The sequence below is a fragment of the Hyaena hyaena genome, unplaced genomic scaffold (assembly GCF_003009895.1).
Source record: "Hyaena hyaena isolate Hyena2069 unplaced genomic scaffold, ASM300989v1 scaffold_2215, whole genome shotgun sequence".
NCBI classification, from domain to species: domain Eukaryota; kingdom Metazoa; phylum Chordata; class Mammalia; order Carnivora; family Hyaenidae; genus Hyaena; species Hyaena hyaena.
In genome coordinates this window covers 75,181-76,621 of record NW_024082854.1, presented here as the reverse complement: position 1 = coordinate 76,621, position 1,441 = coordinate 75,181, and the positions used below count along the sequence as shown (strand labels likewise).

General features: G+C 56.1%; 1 long non-coding RNA gene across 1 annotated transcript; it reads left to right on the top strand.

Moving 5' to 3' along the window:
* Positions 1–242: 242 nt before the first annotated feature.
* LOC120227357 lies at positions 243–1,228 on the top strand. Its single transcript, XR_005527233.1, has 2 exons — positions 243–370; positions 977–1,228. It is a non-coding gene; the product is annotated as an uncharacterized LOC120227357 (long non-coding RNA).
* The last annotated feature ends 213 nt before the right edge of the window (positions 1,229–1,441 follow it).

The following is a 1,441-nucleotide window of genomic DNA, read 5'->3' as shown; positions in this document are numbered from 1 at the left end:
GGAGTTAGGGGGATTCCGGCCTTAACCAGAAGCCAGAGAAGGCCACCTCCAGTGAATCTCTGGGTCTCAGGGGTCAGGCTCTCCACTTACCCACCCTGGGGAGGAGCAGCCCTGTGCCTTTTTCTGTCTCAGAACCGGAACGTTAAGTGGCAGCACCAGGTGAGGGCTGCTTACTCGGGGGCCCCCTCTGGCTGTGCCTCTGCTGAGCATTGCCCTCCCTTCCCTGCATCCTCTGCAGCATTTCAACCTGCACCTCGGGCCTGGAAGAGCCTGACTCAGCCAAGAAAGCAGTATCAGAAGACATCCAAGAAAGCTTCTCCTCACTGACCATGGAAGACCAGATGGAGGATCCCGCCCCTGAAGCTAAGAAGTAGGTGGTCACCCCAGCCCCGGCTGAGGGGCCCTCCTGTGGTAAAAAGAATGGGCGTGGCTCCTAGTGGAGGCCCCGGCTCTGCCACAGGCCACAGGCCACAGAGTCCATGTGGGGCTAAGTGTCCCTGGGCAAGTCACTTCCCCCTGTGTATGGGCCATCTCTAACCATCCCTGACAGCTAGCCCAGCATCCAGCTGTGGCAGTGCTCTGGGTGGTGGAGAGTGAGGTCTTTTGTAGACTTTGTGGTGAAACCCTACAGCCCAGACCATCAGTCTGAGAAGGGTGGAGACTGCCCGCTGTCTCCCGGCAAGAAACTTCTGAGACCTTAACTTGGCTGTGTTAACTGAAACGAATTATGTGTTCTGCAGGAGCATGAAAATCACACATTTCTTATGAGGATACAAAAGCAAAACTGTTACAGTTTTTGCTAGAAAGGTTACAGGTGCCGCCGGGTCCCCCAGGTTGGAGCAACACCCAGAGAGCCTCAACTGTGCAAGGCTGAGGGCCAGGCCCACTTGGGGGCAGGGCAGGGCTCTGGGCGCCATTCACACCAGCTCTCTCCACCCATTTCCCAGCATTTGCTTCTCCCTGTTTTGGTTTCCAGAATGAGACAGTCTGAAGTGGATCTGCATATTCTCGGCAAAGCCAGGAGAGTCAGTAAAAAGCCATCCATCTTGTAAAAGTCCCCCAGGAGATGATGCTGCTGCCACAGCCACCCAGAGCTCCAAGCCTGGACACAGCTCCTCTCGCATCCACCCATCCACCCCAGCCTTGCCTCCCAAGCCTCCTGCCCCCTCCCTCTGAGCCCCTGCATAATAAATAAGCGTGCCTCCAGCATCTGGGTGAGGCCGTGGGATAGGCTGGCTCCTGTGAGGTCCCCGCAGCCCTGTTCCAGGCTGAGGCCTTGGAAACGTGGTTCCTCTGACCCAGAGCTTCCTCTGTGACCGGTTAAATCAGCCAGAAAAATCTCCCATTCCCAAGGAAACAGATATCTCTCTCTAAGAGACCCAAGCCAAAGGATATATTAACCCTAGGGAGGTCGTGGGTGGGACTAAATTGTGCCCTCCTC